General features: G+C 45.5%; 1 protein-coding gene across 1 annotated transcript in view; it reads right to left on the bottom strand.

Moving 5' to 3' along the window:
* Nucleotides 1–13,480, bottom strand: part of LOC124596565 (ATP-binding cassette sub-family C member 12-like) — a 526,900-nt gene that overhangs the window by 454,914 nt on the left and 58,506 nt on the right. The window lies entirely within an intron of this gene.

Here is a 13,480-nt window from a genome sequence, read left to right as displayed (position 1 = left end):
AAAGAGTTTGGGCAGAGATGTCAGTCGAGGCGGAAGTAAAGAGGCAAAGATGTTGTTGAATGACAGGTGAGGTATGAGTGGTGGCAACTTGAAATTAGCGGAGATTGAGGCCTGGTGGGTAACGGGAAGAGAGGATATATTGAAGAGCAAGTTCCCATCTCCGGAGTTAGGATAGGTTGGTGTTGGTGGGAAGTATCCAGATAACCCGGACGGTGTAACACTGTGCCAAGATGTGTGGGCCGTGCACCAAGGCATGTTTAGCCACAGGGTGATCCTCATTACCAACAAACACTGTCTGCCTGTGTCCATTCATGCGAATGGACAGTTTGTTGCTGATCATTCCCACATAGAATGCATCACACTGTAGGCAGGTCAGTTGGTAAATCACGTGAGTGCTTTCACACGTGGCTCTGCCTTTGATTGTGTACACCTTCCGCGTTACAGGACTGGAGTAGGTGGTGGTGAGAGGGTGCATTGGACAGGTTTTACACTGGGGGCGGTTACAAGGGTAGGAGCCAGAGGATAAGGAAGGTGGTTTGGGGATTTCATAGGGGTGAACTAAGAGGTTACGAAGGTTAGGTGGACGGCGGAAAGACACTCTTGGTGGAGTGGGGAGGATTTCATGAAGGATGGATCTCGTTTCAGGGCAGGATTTGAGGAAGTCACAGGATTTGAGGAAGTCATATCCCTGCTGGAGAGCCACATTCAGAGTCTGATCCAATCCCGGAAAGTATCCTGTCACAAGTGGGGCACTTTTGTGGTTCTTCTGTGGGAGGTTCTGGGTTTGAGGGGATGAGGAAGTGGCTCTGCTTATTTGCTTCTGTATCAGGTTGGGAGGGTAGTTGCGGGATGTGAAAGCTGTTTTCAAGTTGTTGGTGTAATGGTTCAGGGATTCCGGACTGGAGCAGATTCGTTTGCCACGAAGATCTAGGCTGTAGGGAAGGGACCGTTTGATGTGGAATGGGTGGCAGCTGTCATAATGGAGGTACTGTTGCTTGTTGGTGGGTTTGATGTGGACGGACGTGTGAAGCTGGCCATTGGATAGATGGAGGTCAACGTCAAGGAAAGTGGCATGGGATTTGGAGTAGGACCAGGTGAATCTGATGGAACCAAAGAAGTTGAGGTTGGAGAGGAAATTCTGGAGTTCTTCTTCACTGTGAGTCCAGATCATGAAGATGTCATCAATAAATCTGTACCAAACTTTGTGTTGGCAGGCCTGGGTAACCAAGAAGGCTTCCTCTAAGTGACCCATGAATAGTTTGGCGTACGAGGGGGCCATCCTGGTACCCATGGCTGTTCCCTTTAATTGTTGGTATGTCTGGCCTTCAAAAGTGAAGAAGTTGTGGGTCAGGATGAAACTGGCTAAGGTAATGAGGAAAGAGGTTTTAGGTAGGGTGGCAGGTGATCGGCGTGAAAGGAAGTGCTCCATCGCAGCGAGGCCCTGGACGTGCGGAATATTTGTGTATACGGAAGTGGCATCAATGGTTACAAGTATGGTTTCCGGGGGTAATAGATTGGGTAAGGATTCGAGGCGTTCGAGAAAGTTGTTGGTGTCTTTGATGAAGGATGGGAGACTGCATGTAATGGTTTGAAGGTGTTGATCTACGTAGGCAGAGATACATTCTGTGGGGGCTTGGTAACCAGCTACAATGGGGCGGCCGGGATGATTGGGTTTGTGAATTTTAGGAAGAAGGTAGAAGGTAGGGGTGCGGAGTGTCGGTGGGGTCAGGAGGTTGATGGAGTGAGAGGAAAGGTTTTGTAGGGGGCCTAAGGTTCTGAGGATTCCTTGAAGCTCCGCCTGGACATCAGGAATGGGATTACCTTGGAAAACTTTGTATGTGGTGTTGACTGAAAGCTGACACAGTCCCTCAGCCACATACTCCCGACGATCAAGTACCACGCTCGTGGAACCTTTGGTCGCCGGAAGAATGACGATGGATCGGTCAGCCTTCAGATCATGAATAGCTTGGACTTCAGCAGTGGTGATGTTGGGAGTATGATTAAGGTTTTTTAAGAAAGATTGAGAAGCAAGGCTGGAAATCAGAAATTCCTGGAAGGTTTGGGGAGGGTGATTTTGAGGACCCCATTGTAGCTGGTTACCAAGCCCCCACAGAACGTATCTCTGGCTACGTAGATCAACACCTTCAACCATTACATGCAGTCTCCCATCCTTCATCAAAGACACCAACCACTTTCTCGAACACCTCGAATCCTTACCCAATCTATTACCCCCGGAAACCATACTTGTAACCATTGATGCCACCTCCGTATACACAAATATTTTGCACGTCCAGGGCCTCATTGCGATGGAGCACTTCCTTTCACGCTGATCACCTGCCACCCTACCTAAAACCTCTTTCCTCATTACCTTAGCCAGTTTCATCCTGACCCACAACTTCTTCACTTTTGAAGGCCAGACATACCAACAATTAAAGTGAACAGCCATGGGTACCAGGATGGCCACCTCGTACACCAACCTATTCATGGGTCACTTAGAGGAAGCCTTCTTGGTTACCCAGGCCTGCCAACTCAAAGTTTGGTACAGATTTATTGATGACATCTTCATGATCTGGACCCACAGTGAAGAAGAACTCCAGAATTTCCTCTCCAACCTCAACTGCTTTGGTTCCATCAGATTCACCTGGTCCTACTCCAAATCCCATGCCACTTTCCTTGACGTTGACCTCCATCTGTCCAATGGCCAGCTTAACACGTCCATCCACATCAGACCCACCAACAAGCAACAGTACCTCCATTATGACAGCTGCCACCCATTCCACAACTAACGGTCAATTCCCTACAGCCTAGGTCTTCGTGGCAAACGAATCTGCTCCAGTCCGGAATCCCTAAACCATTACACCAAGAACTTGAAAACAGCTTTCACATCCCGCAACTACCCTCCCGACCTGATACAGAAGCAAATAAGCAGAGCCACTTCCTCATCCCCTCAAACCCAGAACCTCCCACAGAAGAACCACAAAAGTGCCCCACTTGTGACAGGATACTTTCCAGGACTGGATCAGACTCTGAATGTGGCTCTCCAGCAGGGATATAACTGCCTCAAATCCTGCCCTGAAATGAGATCCATCCTTCATGAAATCCTCCCCACTCCACCAAGAGTGTCTTTCCGCCGTCCACCTAACCTTCGTAACCTCTTAGTTCACCCCTATGAAATCCCCAAACCACCTTCCTTACCCTCTGGCTCCTACCCTTGTAACCGCCCCCGGTGTAAAACCTGTCCAATGCACCCTCCCACCACCACCTACTCCAGTCCTGTAACCCGGAAGGTGTACACAATCAAAGGCAGAGCCACGTGTGAAAGCACCCACGTGATTTACCAACTGACCTGCCTACACTGTGAAGCTTTCTATGTGGGAATGACCAGCAACAAACTGTCCATTCACATGAATGGACACAGGCAGACAGTGTTTGTTGGTAATGAGGATCACCCTGTGGCTAAACATGCCTTGCTGCATGGCCAGCACATCTTGGCACAGTGTTACACCGTCCGGGTTATCTGGATACTTCCCACTAACACCAACCTGTCAGAACTCCGGAGATGGGAACTTGCCCTTCAGTATATCCTCTCTTCTCGTTATTCGCCAGGCCTTAACCTCCGCTAATTTCAAGTTGCCGCCACTCATACCTCACCTGTCTTTCAACAACATCTTTGCCTCCTTACTTCCCCCTCGGCTGACATCTCTGCCCAAACTCTTTGCCTTTACAAATGTCTGCTTGTGCCTGTGTATGTGCGGATGGATATGTATGTGTGTGGGAGTGTTTACCTGTCCTTTTTTCCCCCTAAGGTAAGTCTTTCCATTCCCGGGATTGGAATGACTCCTTACTCTCTCCCTTAAAACTCGCATCGTTTCGTCTTTCCCTCTCCTTCCCTCTTTCCTGACGAAGCAACCATTGGTTGCGAAAGCTAGAATTTTGTGTGTATGTATGTGTCTGTTTGTGTTTCTATCAACCTGCCAGCGCTTTCGTATGGTAAGTCACATCATCTTTGTTTTTAAATATATTTTTCCTGCGTGGAATGTTTCCCTATTATATTCATATCATTAATTTGAACCCAAGAATCATGTTTGTTATTGTCACTGTTGCATTTCGAAATCTTTTCTGTCTTCTTTATTTCCCTTTCTGTTTTTTGCCAGTAGTTTCACTTTGTATTCACCTTCTCCTTTTTAGCGTAATCTACTATACAATTTTATCCCGCCGATATATACTCAATAATACGTTATACGTAATAATACGTAACCCACTTCCAAACCATAACCAAAAAAAATTTTTTTTTTTTTCCTCTTTCAACACTACTGCCACTATAAAATCCACCGTTTCTAGTTCACAAACAGTTCCTTTCACCTATTAAACAACCATTTCAGCCATTTCTAATAACTTTCGCTTTATTTCCATTTCCGTTTTTTCACACATCATTGATAATTTTTAGCCGCTTCCCACCGGTTTTAACGTCATTATTTCTTCGTCAGACAATTGTTAGCCTCATTCTCATAATCTGCCACCACAAAACCACTACTTTTAATACATTTACATGTAGTTTTTTCGAAATTTTCCAGAATTTCTTCACCCTTTAACGTGTTTTGGCGGCAACACAACCACCTAACCTTTATGCACATCGTTGTCTACCAACCCAAGTTCACCACAGGATCAACACAGCCCAGCTTTAACCAACACTTTTTCGCCTTTTTTCACACCAGATCTCCAGTTGCTTTCTAGTTCACCTTTATCTCTCCCCATATATATATTTTTTTCATTTTCATTTCAGCCTCATGTTACACTTCCACCTTCTAATACCATGTCACCCCCACAACACCCCCACAATGACCCCATTAAGTTTTATTTACATTCCCTCCGCAAACATGCCTTCGCCCTAGCCAGATTATGCTCCCATATTTTATTTTCTCAGGCTTGTCTGACATTTGGCATTACCCCCAAAGGCCTCACATTTAAAGTTCTCATCTCTGGCTGCAACCCTTCTTTCCATCAGTCCCTATACCAGTTCCAAACTGAACAATCCATTGCCCTCACCCACCTAATCCTTCACCTACACATCAACTCAGCCAATGAACACACCCGTCAACTCCTATCCTTAATAAAAGTCCTTAATCTTTCCTCTCCCACATCCACACCGGCTGTTCAGAGCATCCTCCTACGGGCCAACCGCAAATTAGAACAGCATGCCACCCTCCACCTCAAAAAATTATCCAATCTCCTGGTTTCCCAACTCCGGAAAGGCAACTCACTCACCCTTCACAAGCTTTCCAGCAAACCTCAACCTCCTCTCATTGCACACAAACCCAGTCTCTCCCATCTACTCAATCTCTCACTTCCAGCTCCACTCCCTCCAAAACCTCAAAATTCCAATCAACGCAATCTGGAACCACAACACCCCAATTCAGTAGTTAACCTTTCCTCCAAACATCTCTCCCAATCCGAAACCTCTGTCCTATCCAAAGGCCTCACCTTCAGCCCCACTCCCAGATTCAACCAAACAGCCCTCGTCAAAGATTTACTGTCCTACACTCATACTCTCTGCTGGAAATATCACTTTGTCACGAAGAAAAATGATTCTAATCCTACTCCTAATGATCCAACTCCACAAGACACTATCCAAATTGAATCCTGCCTGGAACAGTTCCGTCCTCCGTCACAGCGGGACCCACCTCCTCATCCTCAAAATCACCCTCTCCAAACCTTCCAGGAATTTCTGACTTCCAGCCTTGCTTCTCAATCCTTCTTAAAAAAACCTTAATCATACTCCCAACATCACCACTGCTGAAGCCCAAGCTATCCGTGATCTGAAGGCTGACCGATCCATCGTCATTCTTCCGGCGGACAAGGGTTCCACGACCGTGGTACTCGATCGTCGGGAGTATGTGGCTGAGGGACTGTGTGAGCTTACAGACAACACCACATACAAAGTTTGCCAAGGTAATCCCATTCCTGATGTCCAGGCAGAGCTTAAAGGAATCCTCAGAACCTTAGGCCCCCTACAAAACCATTCCCCTCACTCCATCAACCTCCTGACCCCACCGACACCCCGCACCCCTACCTTCTACCTTCTTCCTAAAATTCACAAACCCAATCATCCCGGCCGCCCCATTGTAGCTGGTTACCAAGCCCCCACAAAACGTATCTCTGCCTACGTAGATCAACACCTTCAACCCATTACATGCAGTCTCCCATCCTTCATCAAAGACACCAACAACTTTCTCGAACGCCTCGAATCCTTACCCAATCTATTACCCCCGGAAACCATACTTGTAACCATTGATGCCACTTCCGTATACACAAATATTCCGCACATCCAGGGCCTCGCTGCGATGGAGCACTTCCTTTCACGCCGATCACCTGCCACCCTACCTAAAACCTCTTTCCTCATTACCTTAGCCAGTTTCATCCTGACCCACAACTTCTTCACTTTTGAAGGCCAGACATACCAACAATTAAAGGGAACAGCCATGGGTACCAGGATGGCCCCCTCGTATGCCAACCTATTCATGGGTCACTTAGAAGAAGCCTTCTTGGTTACCCAGGCCCGCCAACCCAAAGTTTGGTACAGATTTATTGATGACATTTTCATGATCTGGACTCACAGTGAAGAAGAACTCCAGAATTTCCTCTCCAACCTCAACTCCTTTGGTTCCATCAGATTCACCTGGTCCTACTCCAAATCCCATGCCACTTTCCTTGACGTTGACCTCCATCTGTCCAATGGCCAGCTTAACACGTCCGTCCACATCAAACCCACCAACAAGCAACAGTACCTCCATTATGACAGCTGCCACCCATTCCACATCAAACGGTCCCTTCCCTACAGCCTAGGTCTTCGTGGCAAACGAATCTGCTCCAGTCCGGAATCCCTGAACCATTACACCAACAACTTGAAAACAGCTTTCACATCCCGCAACTACCCTCCCAACCTGATACAGAAGCAAATAAGCAGAGCCACTTCCTCATCCCCCCAAACCCAGAACCTCCCACAGAAGAACCACAAAAGTGCCCCACTTGTGACAGGATACTTTCCGGGATTGGATCAGACTCTGAATGTGGCTCTCCAGCAGGGATATGACTTCCTCAAATCCTGTGACTTCCTCAAATCCTGCCCTGAAACGAGATCCATCCTTCATGAAATCCTCCCCACTCCACCAAGAGTGTCTTTCCGCCGTCCACCTAACCTTCGTAACCTCTTAGTTCACCCCTATGAAATCCCCAAACCACCTTCCTTACCCTCTGGCTCCTACCCTTGTAACTGCCCCCGGTGTAATACCTGTCCAATGCACCCTCCCACCACCACCTACTCCAGTCCTGTAACCCGGAAGGTGTACACGATCAAAGGCAGAGCCACGTGTGAAAGCACCCACGTGATTTACCAACTGACCTGCCTACACTGTGAAGCTTTCTATGTGGAAATGACCAGCAACAAACTGTCCATTCGCATGAATGGACACAGGCAGACAGTGTTTGTTGGTAATGAGGATCACCCTGTGGCTAAACATGCCTTGGTGCACGGCCAGCACATCTTGGCACAGTGTTACACCGTCCGGGTTATCTGGATACTTCCCACTAACACCAACCTGTCAGAACTCCAGAGATGGGAACTTGCCCTTCGGTATATCCTCTCTTCTCGTTATCCGCCAGGCCTTAACCTCCGCTAATTTCAAGTTGCCGCCACTCATACCTTACCTGTCTTTCAACAACATCTTTGCCTCTTTACTTCCGCCGAGTCTGACATCTCTGCCCAAACTCTTTGCCTTTACAAATTTCTGCTTGTGTCTGTGTATGTGCGGATGGATATGTGTGTGTGTGCAAGTGTATACCTGTCCTTTTTTCCCCCTAAGGTAAGTCTTTCCGCTCCTGGGATTGGAATGACTCCTTACGCTCTCCCTTAAAACCCACATCCTTTCGTCTTTCCCTCTCCTTCCCTCTTTCCTGATGAAGCAACCATTGGTTGCGAAAGCTAGAATTTTGTGTGTATGTATGTGTCTGTTTGTGTTTCTATCAACCTGCCAGCACTTTCGTATGGTAAGTCACATCATCTTCGTTTTTAAATATATTTTTCCCACGTGGAATGTTTCCCTACACACTCACACACACAAAATTTCAAGCTTTCGCAACCAACTGTTGCTTCGTCAGGAAAGAGGGAAGGAGAGGGAAAGACGAAAGGATGTGGGTTTTGAGGGAGAGGGTAAGCAGTCATTCCAATCCCGGGAGTGGAAAGACTTACCTTAGGGGGAAAAAAGGACAGGTATACACTCACACACACATACATATCCATCCGCACATACACAGACACAAGCAGACATTTGTAAAGGCAAAGAGTGTGGGCAGAGATGTCAGTCGAGGCGGAAGTACAGAGACAAAGATGTTGTTGAATGACAGGTGAGGTATGAGTGGCAGCAACTTGAAATTAGTGGAGGTTGAGGCCTGGTGGATAACGGGAAGAGAGGATATATTGAAGGGCAAGTTCCCATCTCCGGAGTTCTGATAGGTTGGTGTTAGTGCCTATCTACCAGCGCTTTCCCGTTTGGTAAGTCATGGAATGTTTCTTTTTAATATATTTTTCCCATGTGGAATATATATATATATGTATACACTCCTGGAAATGGAAAAAAGAACACATTGACACCGGTGTGTCAGACCCACCATACTTGCTCCGGACACTGCGAGAGGGCTGTACAAGCAATGATCACACGCACGGCACAGCGGACACACCAGGAACCGCGGTGTTGGCCGTCGAATGGCGCTAGCTGCGCAGCATTTGTGCACCGCCGCCGTCAGTGTCAGCCAGTTTGCCGTGGCATACGGAGCCCCATCGCAGTCTTTAACACTGGTAGCATGCCGTGACAGCGTGGACGTGAACCGTATGTGCAGTTGACGGACTTTGAGCGAGGGCGTATAGTGGGCATGCGGGAGGCCGGGTGGACGTACCGCCGAATTGCTCAACACGTGGGGCGTGAGGTCTCCACAGTACATCGATGTTGTCGCCAGTGGTCGGCGGAAGGTGCACGTGCCCGTCGACCTGGGACCGGACCGCAGCGACGCACGGATGCACGCCAAGACCATAGGATCCTACGCAGTGCCGTAGGGGACCGCACCGCCACTTCCCAGCAAATTAGGGACACTGTTGCTCCTGGGGTATCGGCGAGGACCATTCGCAACCGTCTCCATGAAGCTGGGCTGCGGTCCCGCACACCGTTAGGCCGTCTTCCGCTCACGCCCCAACATCGTGCAGCCCGCCTCCAGTGGTGTCGCGACAGGCGTGAATGGAGGGACGAATGGAGACGTGTCGTCTTCAGCGTTGCAAGTCGCTTCTGCCTTGGTGCCAATGATGGTCGTATGCGTGTTTGGCGCCGTGCAGGTGAGCGCCACAATCAGGACTGCATACGACCGAGGCACACAGGGCCAACACCCGGCATCATGGTGTGGGGAGCGATCTCCTACACTGGCCGTACATCATTGGTGATCGTCGAGGGGACACTGAATAGCGCACTGTACATCCAAACCGTCATCGAACCCATCGTTCTACCATTCCTCGACCGGCAAGGGAACTTGCTGTTCCAACAGGACAATGCACGTCCGCATGTATCCCGTGCCACCCAACGTGCTCTAGAAGGTGTAAGTCAACTACCCTGGCCAGCAAGATCTCCGGATCTGTCCCCCATTGAGCATGTTTGGGACTGGATGAAGCGTCGTCTCACGCGGTCTGCACGTCCAGCACGAACGCTGGTCCAACTGAGGCGCCAGGTGGAAATGGCATGGCAAGCCGTTCCACAGGACTACATCCAGCATCTCTACGATCGTCTCCATGGGAGAATAGCAGCCTGCATTGCTGCGAAAGGTGGATATACACTGTACTAGTGCCGACATTGTGCATGCTCTGTTGCCTGTGTCTATGTGCCTGTGGTTCTGTCAGTGTGATCATGTGATGTATCTGACCCCAGGAATGTGTCAATGAAGTTTCCCCTTGCTGGGACAATGAATTCACGGTGTTCTTATTTCAATTTCCAGGAGTGTATATATATATAGGGAAACATTCCAAGTGGGAAAAATATATCTAAAAACAAAGATGATGTGACTTACCAAACGAAAGTGCAGGTAAGGACAGGTATACACTCGCACGCACACACACACACTGTGGATGGATATGTGTGTGTGTGTGTGTGTGTGTGTGTGTGTGTGTGTGCGTGTGTGCGATTGTATACCTGTCCTTTTTCCCCCCTAAGGTAAGTCTTTCCGCTCCCAGGATTGTAATGATAATAACAAAAATTTTTTTGCTTTAAAGTGAGCTGGCTAGTCGAGAAAATTAAGATGAAAAGTTAATTCCATTGTTCAACTTATATACTCATGTTTCAACATTCAGCGAGTCTAATTCCACTGAAAATTAATATTGTTAAAAAAGAGAACTTCACAAAAGAATTTAATTGTAAATCAAAATTGAATTAAATATCATTTTGATTAAGGTCCATCACGTAAGTCGGCAACAATCAACATTACAAATCAATTTCTGTAGTAAATAATAAATTAAATTACAATGGCTGATGGACACAAGACCATCTACAGGGCCATGCCATTTTTAGGGAATAGTCTCAGATCATTCTCACTCTGCTCTCACTACTGGACCCTCATAATTCCCAGTTTCCAGCCCAAGTCTGGTAGAATACTGGCATTCTGGTGTGGGCACAATCATTTGCGACTATCTGACCTGGGTTCTAGCCACCATCTGGAAACCAAAAGCCACTGGATGCATGCATGGGGTATCTGCTGTCCCACAGGTTGCCTTTGGCATGATCACCTGTTCTGTACAATCTGCGGCCCCAACTTCATCAGCCACAACTGCCCCGGTTCTTCATCACCAATGGATCATCCCAAGTCAAGAGATCACATTTTTAAATAGTTTCCCTCTCTTTCATGTCAGATTTTGTTCAAGTATAGTATGGGTACAGATATACCTTTAAATGAACTCATGCAAAATTTGAGCTCATAATAAGCAGTGTGTTGGAAACTGTGGCCCTATATTTGAGAAGCTCTTGGACAAGGAGGCAGTGAAAGCAAGCAAGCTCCAATGTTTGAATCTTTCTTAATAGATAGAAACAGCAATTAGGAATCTCTTTTTCTTCAGATCCTCATTAAATCCACATTTTAGATTTAAAAACAAACTTGAATGGTTTAATTATCATTGTGTTTATAAAAGGAATGCTAACCCACTGGAATTAGATCATGGGAGAAAAAGCCGTATTACAGACTCAACAATTTAATTACAATATTTAGAGAGAAATTATGGAAAGATAAATGGAAAGAGTTACAAAGTACCCAGTGTAGATACAACTTTTAACTCTTTGTTAATCATATCTCTTCAGCAGCATGACTAATGTTTTTGTTACATAGAGGAAAAGAAATATAATAAAGGACAGCTGAAACTGAAGTGTCTTATGCCAGGAAGAGACAGTTATACTTAATTCAAAGGACATGGAATAAAGAGTCTAAATTCCATTACTGTGTATATCTTAAATACACTTCAGTTATTATCAAGAATGTGACAAATGTATCATTAATTAAGTATAGAACACTATAAAAATAAAGCAAATATGATATGGAGCATTTTTAAACAAGAAAAGAATGAAAAGAAAGAAAAATGAAACTGAGTTCCCAGATAACGTGACAAGAATGATGACAACCCCAAATGGCTTCACAAAAATAATCATGCAACATTAAAAAGTAACATGTTGTCTGCATTTGTACAGCACAGCTTTCATTCCAGTCTTTTTCAATATGTCAATGGAGTATGACATTCAACAGATTGCAGTAACAGTAAAACACTTTTATCACAGTTATCTGTGGGCTGGTTTACAGTTTTGGGAATGCATAGGGTTAAGCAGTGATACAGTGGGCCCGTACGTACTACAGCAAGGCCTCCCTCATGGAAGGGTTCTCAGCCCAGCATGCTGATTTTGAAATTTCTCTATCATCAATTGATAATTATTGCACTATGCAAATAATATATGACTTTATTCTAAAGCTACATCATTACAGGATGCTTGACATGTACTAATCATGCTCTCATAATACTTGACACTTGGATGATAAAAACCAATATTGCAAACAATCATATTTTTGTTCACGATATGTACTACCAGTTGCTACAGAGATGATGCTGGAAGGCCATATGGTATCAGCAAATTCAACTTATTATTCTACGTACTTTCATCTCATGATGATTTTCTTCAGAAAAAGTACGCTATTATCATAAGTGTCTGGCTGAACAAGAAACATATTTTGAGGAGTCCTGCTTGAGTAAAACACAATCTCTAACAATGGAAAGTCTAGACTGGAATACCAACAAGATTATGAAAATGACATATTTGTGATCCAGCATAAAGATGACACATTGAGTTGCAGATAAGCATGACGAAAAGACTGTTATTTATACGCTTTCAGCCAAAGCCTTCTTCAGAAAGGAAAAACACACACACATTCACACAAGCGCACATGCACACACACACACACACACACACACACACACACACAGACACACAGACACACAAACCACTATCTCTGGCTGTCTGGTCAGAATTTTTGATTCCGGACAGATGAACAGATGATAAGAGATTGCAGTCATGTGTGTTTGTGTGTGTGTGTGAGTGTGTGTGTGTGTGTGTGTGTGTGTGTGATGTGCTTGCTTATGGGAATGTGTGTACATTTTTCTTTTCTGGAGAAGGCTTTGACTGAAAGCTTATATGTAACAATCTGTTCATTCTGCCTGTCTGCGGCTCCATGTGGTGTCTTTAGGTTGAGAACCAAAACACAATTTATTATTTTTGTCCTCCATGTGGCATCTTTAGGTTGAGAAGCAAAACACAATTTATTGTTTTTGTCTCTTCAGTTACACATCTTCTGGGGTGTTACACCATCATAAGTGGGCTTTCCTTGATTCTGCTCAACAGTATATTACATGATTTCTTTTTCTGCCTGCCTTCTGCAATACAGAAAAGATTATACTGTTTGTCATCTGAAATTTCATTGTTGGTGACATTTATCATGTCAAGCACATAGTTAGTTGTTGATATCTATCAACCATCTTTGAATATTTTATATTGCACAGAAACACATCTTATGGGCATGCCTTTGTCCCTGTAAGCCTCCTAGAACACATAAGAATTTTGGCTCAGTGTTACTTGATTGTTCACTATACCTTGATTCTCAATACAACCTCAACATTCGTTCATTCTGGGCATGATCTACCCATGCAAAAGGGCCAGTAGCCACTGAGTTAAGTTTCTTAGCTCATGTTACATTCACCATGACTGATTCTCCCCTCCATCCTTTCCCATTGACTGGGAAAAATTAACTTTCTTGCTTGTAAGAGACACACTGCATAGATATTACTTATTCTTGTTTGATACTGTAACATATAAAAATATCTACATTCTTCTGATATGGTCCATCTACTATTTGCTTCACA

The sequence above is a fragment of the Schistocerca americana genome, chromosome 2 (genome assembly GCF_021461395.2).
Source record: "Schistocerca americana isolate TAMUIC-IGC-003095 chromosome 2, iqSchAmer2.1, whole genome shotgun sequence".
In the NCBI taxonomy this organism is placed as follows: Eukaryota; Metazoa; Arthropoda; class Insecta; order Orthoptera; family Acrididae; genus Schistocerca; species Schistocerca americana.
Note: the sequence above shows the minus strand (reverse complement) of the source record. Positions and strands in the feature narration are given on the sequence as shown.